Raw genomic sequence first — 16,910 nt, 5'->3', positions numbered from 1 at the left:
GATTAACTGTTGATATATCTGTGTGTGGTGAGAAATATACATGAGCAACATGTCATGCGCAATCTTTTCCAATAATTCATGCATTGATATAGACAGGCACTCACCGAAAGAAAAATGTTTATTGGTCTGCCTGTGAACTCACACCTCGGCAAACCCACGCATCCTTTGCTTCATTGATTTGATGCCAGGACGACTAAGATTCCCACCATGTAAAGCAGCTTAGTACAAAAGTTAAGGACATTGGATACCACATTATTGGTTCAACGACAGTCTCAAAATCTAATGATAGCTAGTTTGAGTCGGTAGGTGGATGAATGGTTGGTTTGAGTTTTTCTTTGGCATATATACTGAACATGTTCTTCACTCTACTCACAAAGCATTCCCTCTTATCCGGCATTCTATTATTGTGCAATGGCAAGGAGCAAAGGAAACCCGCAAGTCCTTATTGTGAAGCACATAATGAGAGCCCTCTGTAGGGTTGCCAATTTAATGAAGGCGGACGGATATGCTCTTTCTTCAAAGAGCAAAAGATCACATTTGAGCACAAGAAATGAACCGTTGAACAGATCCTGGGGTGGCCTCCCTGGCGATGTCCCAAAGGGACACTGTGCAGTGTATGTTGGAAGTGAAAGATGTAGGTATATCATCCCCACAAAGTATTTCAGTCATTCTCTATTCCGGGCACTGCTGGATAAGGCAGAGGAGGAGTATGGATTTGATCACCAGATGGGACTTACAATTCCCTGTGATGAGGTCTCTTTTCAGTACGTGATGTCCACACTGGGGAAAGGGTGTAGAATTGGAAGAGGTGAAGGTGGATGGAACTCATTGTCATCCCTCCCTCAATAGAAATAGGCCACCGGAAAGACGTTGTTGTTCATAATCAGAATTCATTAAAATGTATATGTTTACCAAAATAAAAATAAAAATGTTTCCATGAACTAGAAATTGACTTGATGTTTTTCTATGACCCTTCTCTTGAGTTTAGTTTATATCTCTCTCGATGTAATGTTGCCAAAAATATAATTAAGAAGAAATTAGCATTTCTAAGAGATTATATCATCTAAAAGTACTTTTCTAACTAGCAATTCTACATATACACGTAGATGACTTGTAAATAAATCTTTTAAGTTATATTTTCAAATACTACTAATTAGATTAGTTAATCATCATCTAACTGAATTTGACAAATATAGACTTGGAGTCAACCTTTGCCACAACTCATACACAAAACTTTGAAGGCAATAGACTCTAAAAGCCCTTGTTTGGATGCAAGCATTGGAATTGAGAATAAGAATGCATATGGAGAATAAGAATGGCTCTTCCAATTATAACTATTTTTTGGAATGGACATAAGCTAATTTTAGGAGCAAAATGGGACAACTATTTTTTGGAATGCACATAAGCTAATTTTAGGGGTAAAATGGGAATATGTATTCCTATTCTGTATTCTAATTGGCACACCGAACTGAAAGTAGACAATATATTCCTAATTTCCTATTCTTATTCTAGCAACCAAGCGAAACCTAAAAATGATAGGCTTATTCTTAGAAATTGACCTTAATTTTGAAGGTTCATTTGAAAGGCCACCCTTAAACATAACACAATAAGGGAAAAATTAAGCTTGAGAAAAAAGGTCTATGCTTGAGAAAAAAGAGCCAAGTTTGACTATTTAACATATTTAGCCTAAGAATCAAGCTTTCGCATGTTATGTTTAAGCCATCCACATTTTGCAATATCTCCAATAATATGTTCCTTTTTAAAACCAAATATTTCATAGTTCTAGACCAAAGATAAATATAATTTATGCTCATACAAATATTTATGACTCTTTGATTTTTAATTTAATTCAATTATAATGTAATGATAACAAATACATCCCAATCAAGTATTGGTTTCATGAAAATAATAGTTTACAAACAAATCATATCACAAGATCATAAAATATTGCAATGAAGATTACTGAATGTTATATGTAAAATTTTAGCTTAACCATCAAATATTCTAGCTAGAATGGTAGAACAAAATATGAAGTTGTAGCAAGAAAAAACTCAAAATAGAAGATTGAAAATAAAAATTCTCATTTATTACAATAAAAGAATTGCAATAATATAGGCTTCCTCAAAAAATAAAGTTGAGAGAAAGTAGGATTAAAATTGGAAAAAAAAATCAGAAGTATTCCCTATTTAGCTTACACACTAAGAAAAAAAGCTTTATCCAACAAAAGCATGGATAAAAACAAAAAAAATATGCTAAGCTTTATTTTCTAAGCTCACACCTCCCCGCCTCCACCCCCCACCCAAGTCTAACTAAGAACACAAAAGCCTAAGAATAGGAAAGAGGAAAGAGGAAAAACCTAGTAGGAACAAAACCCCTCTCAAAATATGTATTAGAAATGCATCTTTTGATCCACAAGAAAAGTGTGGGCAAATTTTGAATGACAATTGTCATAGTGTTGAATGAAAAACCTCCTTTAAAAATAGGATGAAAATTAGGATCGATTTACATGAGTGCCCCCCAATGACACTACTCGAGTAATGAGAAGATGGAAAACTAGGCAAAACATCTATTAATCAAAGATACAAAAGACAATAATCGACATACAAGTCTCCAAGCAATGGATAGATGGCAAAAAAAAGGAAAATCATCTATCAATTAAGGATGTATATGACACATAATTCTTTATGAGAAACCCTAATGACAGTACTCAACAATGCAAAAATAAATTGCTAGTTAAAAATATAGGTGTCAATTATCTACAAAACTAATCAATTATGGAACCAAAGAAGCATCAACACTAATAGAAGAAAAGTCTCCAAAATCTTAAAATGAAAAACATGACAAGTCCACTGAAATTGTGTGTAATTAAGAAAAATATGAAGGCAAGACCCATGCAAAAAGAGTATGATCTTGGCCTATTTGTGATGGACCAACACAATTTGGTTCAACCTCTATTGTCAGGTAAAAGTACAAACCTATGTCACCTTTTTGGTTGACTTATCAGAACGATTGAATATGAGTATTTCTATCTAAAAGCTCTTTTTTTTTTCAAAAAAATATTCTAGATAAATTCATTCTAGCTAAGTTATATATGGTGTCACAATTTTCCAATTGGAAATATCCATTAGATACATGTTCTATACTAATTTATATCCAATTACTAAAGAATATATTTATTTCAGAAAAGTGGCATTTCAATAACTCTTACTATTTTTTATGATATTTTTTTAATAAAATATAAACACTATTTTATAGAGCTCAAAGTCAAGAATGTTCTCATATAGAGTTTATAGTATTTTCATTAGATATAGTATATTGTAATTAAAAAATTCTATAGGCACATATTTTAACACGAAAAGATGTTAATTTTGAGAAAGAAAAAATGTTAAATCATATCAAAAAAATTTAAAAATTATATGGATTCTAGAGGAAAGAGTCCTTTTTCTAGAATGTACATTTTTTCTTCTACTTAGAATAGATTTGTTCTGAAAAATGTGGTTGGAGATGAAAACTATCAATTTTAGGTGAGATAAAATTTGAATCACTTTAAAAGAGAAAATATAGGTCTAAAATTTATTTTGATTTTTGATTTTTCTAGCTATATATGTTATCTATAACATAGTCTGAGATCAAAGGGAAAAATGTTTATTTCCATATAATTTTGTGGTGAGAACTAAACCCCTAATTTTTAGCATGTTTTAGCAGCTAAAAAATTATCTATAAAAATTAAGAAAGTATATCAATTCTTATTCCAAATAATTATTTAAAATTATAATCCTAAAATTCATCCATTTCTACACATTTCATTATTTTACTGCACTTTAAAATCCAGAATAATAATAACAGTTTTATATCATTGAAGGTGAATAGTTATACTTTTGTTAGCCTTTTTCTTTATAAAAGGGTGACACAAGTTTGTATTTTTACCCTTTCATTACTATTCTATGCAAGTCTCTACTTCTAAGATAAAGAAAAATTTTTGGATTCCATTTAAAAGAGCAATATAGCTTCAAGAAAGCAAAGGTTGAAAACTTCATTCTTCAAAATATTTAAGTTTTCTCAATACTTATAGTGAAAAAAATCATTCTCCTTTCTAGCAACCATTAGCTATGATACCATTAAGAATTTTAGTAATATAAATCCACAAAACCTGAAGAACACATGTGTGCAAGAACCTATCACAAAGAAAAAGAGACATTGAATAGGTAAGGGTTTTACTCTAAGAATATGGAAAATTATATTATCAGACTGAAAGAATGAATGAACTTAACAATTTATCAATCCTTATAGAAGGAGATTGAAAGACCTAAAAGGTAAACCCTAAGAGATAAATGACATTTAATAATCACTAATTAATTATTAGATGAAAATGCAAGTGCATAAAGAGAAATCTTAAGAAGGGAGTAAAGGTAATTCAATAAATTAAATTAAATTAACCGTTTAGTCTACAAACACTCTCCCCCCCGCCCACGTTAAGATGAGAAATAATGAAGTTACAAAAAATGCATGAGAAAACAAAGGAAACTACAATACTAAAAGAAAAATATGGGTCCCAAGAACAGGATCTAATGAGGTACCCCATCACATTCAAATCTCTATGAATCGAAGAAATAGAATAAACCTAGTGGGAAAAACCTACTCCAAAAAGAGATATAAAAGGATGCACAAATGAAATATCTCAAGAGACTCTCTAAAGACCATAAGTACAATGAAACCCTGCATGATAGAGGATAGAGACTCATAGAAAAACTTTTTTGTTGACGAACATAACAATGTGGCTCCAATCTTAAAGAAACAAAGGTAGTGGAAAAGGAGGGTGAAACCCCTGAATGTAAGGTGAACTTGGAAAACCTAGCTGATGCTCAAAGGAAAATGCATGATATTCCTAAAATGGAATCTCCAATGGAGGTGAGATAACAAATGTGTTAAATCTATCATCTAAGTGGAGATGTGTGTCCTCTAATATATCCTCAACAACTATAGTAGGTGGTTCAATGATGACAAATACAATGGTAGGAAATGCTAAAGAGTAACCCTATGCAATAGATGTAATCTGAATGTGAGGTGAAGATGTAGAAGTCACAACACTAGTCTTAGGAACAAAACATAAGTTCAAGTGACCTAACTTCACCTCAGTAGTCTCTCATGAAGAAGGAGAGTGGGTCTCTAATAGTGGAGATGTTGAAAAAAAATGAGAGAAATAGTATAAGCCATAAAAGTAATCAACAATCCCTATAGAAACAATATTGCTTGTCTCACTATCTCTGATGTGCACTGAATCTTGTACAAACTCAACTATCTCCCCTGTGCCACTGTGTGTACTCTGATAAATAGAGAAGCTTAGAGGACAAAGATGGAACACATAGTGCATCATGAAGTATATCATCATCAATGTCAATAGAACCTTTTCCATATACATTCATAATAGTGTTGTTCCCCATCAAAATGTGTGGAGTAGAAGAAGCCTCAAAAGAAGAGAACAAATCCTGAGAAGATGTCATATGCTCTAAAGCTCATGAATCCAATAACCATATAGAATAATGTGGAGTAGTAGTTGTACATAGTGCATGACCCTTTCCACTATTTTTACCATCTAACTAAAATGATGATGATGATGAAGATTTGTGAGAAGTAGAGGGAATATAAATGGTGTTGTTCTGAATGAGAGCTATCAAATTTGAAACTTATTTGGCATAGCCATCTCACTTCTTCTCATAGCAACATGACTCAACATGATTGAGCTTATTAAAATAAACATACTTCAGTCTTTCTGGCTTTGGTTTATCTCCCTTAGGAGGAGGTGGGCCTAATGTGATATGAGGGCTAGAATCAATCTAAGACTTTGTAGGATGTGACTTTTGTTTCTTTACCTTCATCCCAGAAAATGGTCCCAATGCATAAGTTTGTGAGCCTATGAGAGAATCCAACTAAGAGATCTTAGCTTACTCTTGAGTCAAATGACCACAAAAACCTCAAAGGATGGCATGATAAATCTAGTACCCAAAGCATCCTTGGTGGAATAGAAGGTAGAAGCAAGAAATTGAAAGCTTCCATGAAGCTTAGAAAGAATCAAGTAAATGCACTTAGTGTTATGCTTGGTTTTCCCACAACCCTACAATAAAGATCTCTATAGTTTGAGCTTCATAAAGAAGTCTCAATGGAAGGAAAAGAATCTAGTACAAGAGAGGTAACATCCAACTTAATATGAAGTTCCCTAAACTCATTCACTATACCAAACAAGTCTTCAAGCTTGGTCGGCATAGCTAGAGGGGTATTGCACCCATCAAGATGAAACTGTAGACTTTTGGATACCTATAAAGAAATCAACCCCATTGCCTCATCCATCTTGTTCCTATGCTACATGACCTTAAAAGGCCTCTATAAAACTAGTTGTACTACTTCTAAACAAGACTGCAACCCTTTTGATAGGAAATGTCATGTCACCAGGGACTTCCATGTGTGATAGTTATGTGGGGTTTACAATTCTAGATAATAAGAGATCTTAGTCATTGTTTTAGAAGGTGTTAGATTAATTTTTTGAAAAAAAATCAGTTTATTGATGTAAATAACAGAAATAATAATACAAAACTCCTCCCACAATGCAAAAAGATGAACCCCAACTACTAGAAATAATTAATATACAAGAAAAGAGAAAAAAGATTCAGTTTGAGAATCACATGTACCTTTAAAAAATATCAGTGAAGATAATAGAGAACATGGATAGTTCTTGAGAAGAGCTTTCCAATGCTTCTTTTGGATAAAAAATGAAGCCAAAATGAGCAAGCTATGCCCCCAAAAGATAGAAAGAATCATCTAAATTTGAGTGAAAAAATATTTTCCAATATGGAAAATAAATCCAACAAATACCTTCATCATCATGTATTTCTTGGAATTATCATTCTAGCACTTTTTTTAGATCCAAAAAATGCCTCCATATGCTCAAATTAGAGCCAAACAACTGACAATGTCTTCATAGCAAGAAAAAACTATCAAACCCCCTAAAAAAATAAAAAAGAAAGGGCTTAAAAAATAGCTCGTGGGCTCCCAATATGACCACTTGCTAAACAAGGAAGGTGGAGGTGGCTTGATGGAAATGCACGAGAAAAGCACACAATAGAGGAAACGTGGTAGGTGGCGCAATGACGGTTGGTGGGCTAGGCCATAGCAACAATATCAGATAGAGGCATGACCTAGTCACAGTGACCACATTTGGTATGAAGCTGACTGTAAGCTATGGCCATTGCAGTTAGGATTTAACCACATCGGTGTTTTCTTCACCATTTAAAAAAAATAAAAAATTATAATCACATGTTTGCACCTCAAAGTGTATATCAGTAGTCATGTGACCCTGATATGCAAAAAAATTAAAATTAAAATTAGATTTGCCCATTGTCCAAAATTGTCATATTTTCTATGAAAATAGCCAAAAATAACAAGATTTATTCTATTAAATCCTTGTTCTTCTTTTTATCTAAATAATAACAAGCTACAATAGGTCAGGCTTTGATAGCATGTGAATTTTTAGCTTAAGCAACAAATAATCTAGCTAGGATGATAGAAAAAAAAAAGAATTTATAGGAAGAAAAAATTTAGAACAGAAGATGGAAAAGGAACTTCTTATTATTTACAATGAAAGAATTATAGTAATATAGGCTTCTTCAAAGCATGAAGTAGAGGAAAAATAAGAATACAACTGAAAAAATCAAAAGTATTCCTTAGTTAGCTTACACATTAAGAAAAAACTCTTTATCCAATGAAAGAATGGATAAAAACAAAAAAACATGCTAAGCTTTATTTTTTAATAGTATATTAATGTACATGTACAACATGTATAGTTATCGATCATGTTACACATTAATAGATTATTAAGATTATTAACTCTTATACATATCATTAGTTCATTTATAGGCTAGTTCTTAGCTCAAGCATACAGGTGGGTGGGATGAAGTGAAGTTGTATTGAATGTATGAACATGATTGTGAATATGATAATAACTAGCTCTTATGGGTTCTTATGGGTAAATAAGAAGAAACACTTATGAAGTAATAAAATATGTGGTGGTGTTTGAATAGTTTTCATATGATATTTTTTATATAATTGGATTTTCATGAGTATTATTACTAGCAATCAGCCGTGTATTTTCATAAGTATTAAAACTAACAATTAGAGAAGTATTTTCTTCAGTATTCTATCATCTAATATTTTTTTATCAGTGTTACAACTAGAATTAGACATGCATTTTCAATCAACATGTAGATTATTTGTAGTATGAATCTTTAGGTAAGTATGTTTACAACCACCTTTAATTAAATTAGTCAATCATCATCCAACTAAATTTGAACTACCAACTTTATACTCTATCAGCCATAATCTTAGAGATAACTCTATTCCACAACTTGTACACTTAGACCTTGATGCAATAAGCTCCAAACAATAGGCTTATTTTTAGAAATTGATGAAAAAAGTTTAGGTTCATTTTCATTGTTTTCAACTATATATTCCTCTTTACAATTAGATGTTCCATAGTTCATAAACCAAATTACATGAGATTTTGGATGTCTCATTTTAAATTATAATTATTTATGATTCTCATGTTTATTATTCAATCCAATTGTAGTGCAATGATAGCAATTAAATTTAAAACAAGTATTGATTTAGGAAATTAATAGTTTATGTAAACAAACACAAAGCCATATAGGAACCATATCAATAGAGTATAAAATGTACCTATGGTGATTACTCAAGTGTATATTATCTCCATACAACATAGATATTTTTCACTTATATTGTATATTAATAGATGATTATCTCTTATAAATATCATTACACACTAAAAGGCTAGCTCAAGTATAAAGGCGACCAACAACATGACATGAAGTTGAATTGAGTGTACCCATATGATTGTGAACATTATAAGAACTAGTGCTTATGAGTATAGAAGAAGAAATACTTATGAAGTAAAAAACAAAATGTGGTGTTGTTCAAATGGTTGTAATGTGTGAGTGTGGTTTTGCACATAGGACAACTATCTACACCTGTATGAGAGTAGGGGTATAGATCAATTTTGTAGTTGTTGTATGTAGGATGGTAGCTTTTGGGGCTAGTTGTAACATGATTTAGGTTGACCCAATCAAATGGAGAGCCATCATTTTATCATACATAGGTTTTTGTATGATTCATAAATGAAGTTGAAGTCGATTAAGGGTGACATCAATCAATATGATCTCAACATGATTATGGAGTCAACTAGTACAAATACTATGGTATTGTTTGATTGTGTGTTGCTAGTTCACAAAGGATGATCTTACATTGTATGAATCATTTTATTAGATGAAATCAAATACTTTTTAAGGTAATAAATACTTATCTCCAATATTGAATAAGGATAATCATATTTAAACATTTTAATTGTTAGCAATAAAATCACAATTGAGGAACTAGATCATAAGAACCTAGTTTAATAGGTGTAGCCTTATCTAAGAATGACTTGATCATTTGTAAACTTGTGTGTTGTGTAATTGGCTGCTAGAGAAAAGGTTGTATTAAAATAAATAGTTAAGCTTAGTTAAGAGAGGGAGCACAACTGTCTTTTTTATAGTCATCAAGGCTTGTAATCAATTATCTTGATGAACTAAATTATGTCATTCAATCATATATATATATATATATATATATATATATATATATATATATATATAAAGGCATTGTTAAAGGCAATTCAATTAAATTGAAAATTTGTCTATCTCGAAGAGCTTTCTGTTAGGAAGCACGAGGTCACAAAGTCCTTTTTCTTCCCCGCCCATATGGTATTAGAGGATGTATAAGTTTACCTTACACGTTACAATTAGAAATTAGCGAACAGCCTCTCAACATGCAACCAGTTAGAAATTATTTTTGAGATCTACATCCCCTCTTTCTCCCTCACACAGTGCTGTAGCAGTTAGTTGCAAAGGTAAATTTAAATTTCGAATCCAAAATTTTTTTGTGGGATGGAGGAAACAGACAAAAGTGAAAAATGTTGGAGCAGGAAGCTTTAAAAAGATAGAGATTGGTGAGCAGCTCCAAAATGACTGCAAAAATTTAAGTTGACAGAAGCAACTCCGGGTAGCTGTAGAAGAATTGTTTGTAGTCATATTGTAATCAAAGTCTGAAATATTTTATAAATGTAATTTTATAATTATCTGAAATATGTAAGGTATCTCTACCTATGTTTTTCTGTATTTCCAGTTGTTTAACAACCCAAAAAAAAGCAAAAAAACTCTTTGTAATTTATTTTTTATTAATATACTTCAACCTCCTTCCAAGGCTACGATAAACAACATTATACATATAGAATAACTTTGCTCCTTCAAATAACACTAGCTCCAGGAACATCACATATTCACTGACTACATTGCAATTGGGAGGATTTTCACTTTTCAATGGATGTACGTCCCTCCTATGGTGGAGAATATACACAAGCAACATGTCATGTGTGGTGACCTTTTCAATCAAGTTCTTCATTAATATATGCAGGCATTGACTGAAATGGTAATTATAAGAATCAGTCTGTTAGTGATGCTTTGCTTCCTTGATTTGATGTCAGAACGACTGAGATGCCCACCAAAGAAAGCCACAAGGAAACTCAGTACCACTCTTGTTGTTTCAAGAAAACTCCAATGTTCTAATCATATAGTGTTCACCTTTAGCTATGGATTTTATAGCTTTCTTTTTACACCGTTCTTTAATTTTTAAGTTCATATCTCTCTGAATGTAATTCCCTATTCTGCCGTCCTGCATATAATAAGGTTAACAAAGTATCTCTGTCATAAATATGGCAAAGATTCATAAATATGGAAAAGTCTCTAGTCTGTTATCTCACTAAATCGCAGTCGTCATGCTAGAGGGAACTAAAACGTCTTAATGCATAATAAAGCACAATCATGTAACTAGATTGTATGAACTAAATTGTCTCAGTTTCACTCTCTGAAATGGTTATTTTTAGAAAATGACGAGTATGAAATTATTCATTGCAACATCTTTAATATAAGAGAAATATGCAGCTTCATTTGGTCTTTATTGAGATTACAAATTTGTTAAATTATTTTTGAAAGTTTCAGTTTATGATGTAAAATAAAAATATTTTTTTACGTTATAATTTTTTTAGATTAGTAATTGGTCAGAAGCCATACCAAAATGTGGTTCAAGTAAATTCGAACTCACAATCTTTTAAATGAGAGAGGCTTGCAAAATTCAAACTCACAACTTTTTAAAAGAGAGAGGCTTGCAATTGCTTTGTAGAATGTTCCCTATATTACATAGAAATTTTGATTATAATAATTGAATCAAAATAATTTATTAATGTATACATTGTGCCTAGAAATAGTAGGGGGCCGTTGATTCTGCAGTCTCAGGAGCAGTATGTATATTGAAAAGCAGACCTACCCACCAGGTTTTGAGATCCATATCGAGCTGCCTATAGATACTATAAAATGGTAGGGGGGCAGTCCTTGATGCAGTTGCCCATTAAAATAGTAGGGTAGCAGAGACCCCTACTATTATATGGGCAGCCCTACGGTGAGAAAAAGTGAAAGTTTGGCCTACCTTACTTTATAATAGTAGGGGTAGGGGCCCACCCATGATAGATAGCTCAATTCAGTGTTCCACATATCTAGTAAAAGATCGTAGACATGAAAATAAAGTTTTCCAATAAGTTATGTTAACGATCTAAATCTTTGAGAAAATTATTTAAGTTTTTCATACACAATTTGTTAAAATAATCAAATTCAATGTTTTAATAATGAAAGAAAAATAAAATGGATAATCATATTCAATGTTCTATAAGGATAATCATATTTAAAGATGGCCTCAATTTGAGCTATTATCTCATAAGCTTAAATACTATATCATAATTCCCTTTCTAGAATTATTAAAGATTCTTAATTGCTTCTTTAGCTATTCTTAAATCATTATCTTTATTTTTGAATATTATAATTCAATTTAGTTTTTCCTTTATTCATTTTAGCAGTTTCGTTAAAATTGAGAAACTCTTTTCTTTTCTTTGTTTAAAATTATAGCTTTTTCCTTTTTTAGGTCTCCCATTAGTAAAATCCTAGGATCTAGTATTATTCTTAGTTAATACATACATTTTTTGACTAGTTTGCTTCCTTTTTTGTAGCAGGGTATTCTTGGCAATGTTTTAGTTTTCTTTGTTTTCTATGGCTTTATTTTCTAGGTTTTTTTTCAAAATAGTTTTTCCTCTTAAGGGAGTGATGTTTTTATGTCCAGATTCTTTAGAATAACTGAGAGGGCAAGGGGTTCAATTAGTTATCCAAGGTCCAGATGTACAATTAAAACTTTTCACAGCTCAGTGAACCTATAAAACATTTATCATCATGCATGCATCCATAAGATTATGCAATGACATAAAACTTATACATTACTGTCAAATTAATTTGTAGAAATGTAAACATGAAAACTAATAGATTCAACAACACACTTGACACAATGATTTATGTGGAAACCCAATTTGAGAAAAATCACAAGTAACATGCTACTTTTCTTCACTCTTATGAAGTGTTGCCCTATGAAAGGCCAACCTTGTTAAAGGTTACAATGCACACTGTCAAATGTGACCTAGTTAAATGATTTCAATCACCTTGTTAGGAGTAAGTCTTCTTAGAAGAATTTAGACCATTCACTTGGAATGTTACCCGATTAAAGAATTTACAAATGACTGTTAGGTCAACCTTAATCTAAAGGATTTACCCTAGACTGATTACAATTATTAGAGAGTAACAGTAAGGTTTGATCTAATAACAACTTACAACTCCATCTACAAATTACAGATCTTTGTTTTAGTCCTCCATTCTACTTGACTCTCACACATTTCAGCTCTGATAGCTTGTTCACCATTCAAACATCCATACCCTTAAGTCTTCTTGCCTAACATGTCAGTGCAGACTCTTCAATTTAATCACTAAATGAAGCAATACCCTAGAATCTTTGTCTTCCTTAGGTTCTCGCATATAATAGCCTTTTCTTCTGACTAGCTATTCCTATAAATAGGAAATTAAGATTTTTTTTATTCATTCTCTATCGTCCAATTTAGGGTTAGAGAAAATTTGGTAGGATTCAATGAATCTACTCCTTATTTCATTTCATCCCTTTCTAGAAACTTCTCCTTCAATCCTCTTTTAATTTGCCTCAAAATAGTTTACCATAGATTCTATACCACTAGCTCATCAATCTTATCTCCCACACGATTCACACAATCCAAGAAAAATAACTTTTCAGCTTAGATCTATCAAACTCATGATCTTTCAATTAATGCTAACACTCAATATTAACTTGCTTTTGATGCTCGATACATACTGTGTTACTTGACATCCTCTATAAAATCACTCAGCACGAACTAAAGTTTATTGATGCTCGACATAAAATAAACTTTACTTAGCATCCATTGTGTTACTCAACATACATTAAAATAATTTTTTACTTGACTTCAATATATTTTCTACTTGGCTTGCACTAACTTTGCTCGGCACCTACTATCTACTTGGTTGAAAGCTTTGCAGAAAAACTCTGCTATACTTTTTCTTTTGAACTTGCTTATTGTAACCAATATTTTGCAACCATAACTAGATTATCAATGCACTATGTTACCACTATCTTAGCTGATTCTTGTACTCATTTTCATATCATAACTCAACCTTTCCTCTAGGTGCTATTATTACATCTTTTGATAAAATCCTCTTCATCGACCAAATAAGTGATAGTACTTAAATCATGTAAGTAGTTGTCTTACCAGAAAATAAAAGGTTTGACATCAATGACAAAACAATAATTGAAAGACTTTTATTATACTTGTATCAATCTATTTTCAACAATCTCCTTCTTTGACATTATAGTGATATCATATGTTTGAGAAGTCTAGATTTCTCAATCATAATGATGTCTCTAGAAATAAATTTTCCTTAGCATATAATATTGATAGTTCTTTAATTCATATTTGTAAGAATTTGTTATAGCTTTGATACCATGTAAGAATTTTTCTAAGGAAAATATTCACCCAAGAACTAAGAACTCAAACACAAGAACAACTGTAGACCAAAAATGGATATGATCAATTACTCAGAGTATGTCCTAATACATTGCTCTATTTAGTATGTGATATAATGTGATGTACACACTAGGAGTGCATGTATATAAAGGCCTCTCAGGAAGCACCTAGAATGTCTCTAGAAAAAAGTAAGAGGTAAGATAAGCATTGACAACTAAGCACCTTATCCAACATTCTAGATGAATGGATAAGAATGACAAGGTGTCATATGTGTGTAGAAGACTCTTGTGTTGTAGACAACATGTGCTTAAAAGAGGTGCATACTCCTATGTTGTCAACATGAAAACTCACAAGAGTGTACAAACTCCTAGGTGGCTAATAAATAAATAATAAAAATATTCATTAACCTAAATAAACTTAATAAAGTTTAAATAGTAAATACTTATTTACACCAACACTCCCCCTAAAGTGAAACTTAGGGGAATACCCTTAACCTTATGAAAACTAGGATGCAATGCAAAATGGGTCCGAACTACTAGGCCATGTTAGGTACCCATGTACATAATGGTATGCAAATCTCTCATAAAGCAGAGAAAGAGGGAAAACCTCATGGGAAAAACCCTCCCCCAAAAAGAGAGATAAAAGACGATGCATGGATGGATGGAATAATCAAGACCCCCTATTACAAGATACATCCAGTATATACAAGAGAAAGAAGAAGAAAGACAAAACCTCTTAAGAGGAAAAAGTCCACCCCAAAAAGGAGAAGAAGGAGATGAGGTAGTCCCCCTCCCCTAAAAGTAGTTTTCCAACTAGTGAGAAATGCTCCAATGTAGAAGCTAATCCATGACCTTTGAATGATGTTCCTCCCCTTTAGAAGAAACAAAGGCAAGGGTACAAAGGAGATGCATTCTTTGTATGGAGAAGGAATCTCTATGATGACCGGTGTTGCTAAAACCTATTTAAGTGTCCCTGTGTTGATGTTGATGATGGCTTCCTCTAAAACTATTGATAAGAAGTGCAAATAAAATAAGGAGTAATGTAGAACCTGTTTCAAGAAACCAAAAGTCTTCTCAAATGACAAAGAGACCTCCTATAGATGATGTACACAAGTATCCATAATCATGCTAACCTGGAAGGATTGATCATGTAGAGAATGTGCAATAATTGTGGAAGAAGCTACCTCAACAAAGAGAAGTGACAGATCATCATAAAAGTCTCCCATATCTTTTGTGTGTGACTCCAAGAACAAAGATGAAAAGTCTAGCAAGAAATCATCACCTAGAAGACCATGTGTACCTTGCAGTGCTAAAGTACATGAATCTATCACTATGGCAATAGAATTCACCTCAACAAGGAGATGAATATCATCAAGAATGTCTCCCACATCTTCAATGTGAGACTCCATGAATAGGCTTGCAAGGTCGGGAAGGAATTCTTTGCATGAAGGTAATGTAGGAAGACATAAATGGTCTTGCTGCACTAAATTCAAAGCATCTGTGGCTGGAACAGGATCAGTAGGAGCAACAAGAGCTGGAGGTGTGATCTTATCTAGAGTTAAAGAAACCATAGCTGAAGTGACTAGATGTAGAATGTCCTTTGGAGATGGAGGAACACATGGATCTCGATATGCTTCCCAAATAGATAGCCAACTATCATAAGAAAAATGTTGCAATATAAGAGGAGCAAAAGATTCCTTACTCATACTTTTAGATAGAAAGCGATGAAGTTTGACAATATATTTCCAATTAAAATGTGGTGGTAATGTATAGAGATAAGGAAGCAATTCTGGATGTTCTCTTAGATGATCAACTATAAAAGTACTCCATTTATGATAGTTCCTTGTTGTCAACGGTGGTCTAATACTAGACTAAAAAATCTAACAAGACTCCATGAGATCAATAAATGAACTTCCAAAGAATCAAAGAACCCCTTTGAAAGAAATGTAGGCACTTGGTAGCCACTTGTCAATTTAGGGCCTATTTCTTACAGCAATATTTTTGTCCAAACAACCTATAATTTGATGACATATTTGGAAAGTATACAAAAAAATATGCACTTTCAAAAAAAATGGAACCTGATTTGGAGTCTAGATGAGCCCATATAGAGCATTTAAAGTGGCAAAATTTGGGATTTTCAAGTTGCAGAAAAATTCAGAAATAGAGATCTCAAACCACCTACACCAATGTCTAGATCACAAAATCCTACCCAAAACAAAAAAAATTTCTCGAAAAAAGGAGTCCGTATGAGGGAGATAGTGTTGTTTGAAAATCATTGCTGCTATTACTTTTTCTGAATTACTGTTGCACCTCCAAAAATCAAATGGCTCTAAATTTTGCCTCAGATGTCTGATTTGGATGGAACAAAATTTTATTTGGGAGTTTTTGGACCTTCTAAATGTGATGCAAATATCTGATTTGCACTAGTAAGCTCCAATCTTCACTTGCAAAATATCTCTCCTATGGCCCTATGGCCAAAAAATTTATGGAAAATAATGCAGATCTGAAAAAAATAGCAGAGATGCAGATCAAAAAAATGCAAATCTAAAAATTAAATGTACATATCTAAAATGATCATACCAATGCTACAAATTGGTCCTTGGGTGCCGGTTTGCAAAAAAAGTTGCCTCAATTTTGACTATGCCTAGGGTAGGCAACTTTATAGTCAAAATTCACTGAATCAACATTATGGATGCAATGACAAGGTCAGATCTAGCTCTAGACACTCTCAATTTCTACAGTACTCTAGATTCAGGTTGAGGTGCTGAAGCAATAATGGTCTTGAATGGCTATGTGATGAGAAAATCTCCAAGCTCTGATACCATGTAAAATTTTGGTATAGCTCTGATAGCATGTAAGAATTTGCCTAA

The 16,910-nt window shown here is 32.4% G+C and overlaps 1 pseudogene; it reads left to right on the top strand.

The window, feature by feature from the left end:
• The first annotated feature begins 286 nt into the window (after positions 1-286).
• LOC149554363 (indole-3-acetic acid-induced protein ARG7 pseudogene) lies at positions 287-948 on the top strand (annotated as a pseudogene).
• Positions 949-16,910: the final 15,962 nt, after the last annotated feature.

The sequence above is a fragment of the Cupressus sempervirens genome, chromosome 5, assembly GCF_028749045.1.
Source record: "Cupressus sempervirens isolate cs-2001-9-10 chromosome 5, ASM2874904v1, whole genome shotgun sequence".
In the NCBI taxonomy this organism is placed as follows: domain Eukaryota; kingdom Viridiplantae; phylum Streptophyta; class Pinopsida; order Cupressales; family Cupressaceae; genus Cupressus; species Cupressus sempervirens.
The sequence above is the reverse complement of the archived record's forward strand: the minus strand, read 5'-3'. Positions and strand labels throughout refer to the sequence as shown.